Here is a 350-nt window from a genome sequence, read left to right on the forward strand (position 1 = left end):
AGTCAATATTTAATGTCTTCCTCTCAGTCTCCTTTGGGGAACTCTACAGTTAACCCGTAGGCAAACGCTGAATCTGTAAACAGCAGGAATTCATTTCCAAGAATTGGAATCTTGTCTTTTACGCCCCCTTTTTTTTTTTTTAATTTCTCTCTGTTTCTTTTCATTTTGAGCCACATGAATCAAAAGCATGTTGGTGGAATATCAAGATCCAAAGTGGAAAGAAAGCGCACACAACCACAGGCAAACCTCAGGATCATTGCCAAATGTGTTCAAATGCAAAAGCTTTAAATTATCTACAAATTCACATTTGTTGATTTTATTTTCCTTTCCTTTCCTTTCCTTTCCTTTCC

Source organism: Stegastes partitus, unplaced genomic scaffold, assembly GCF_000690725.1.
Source record: "Stegastes partitus isolate 25-593 unplaced genomic scaffold, Stegastes_partitus-1.0.2 Scaffold1552, whole genome shotgun sequence".
NCBI lineage: Eukaryota > Metazoa > Chordata > Actinopteri > Pomacentridae > Stegastes > Stegastes partitus.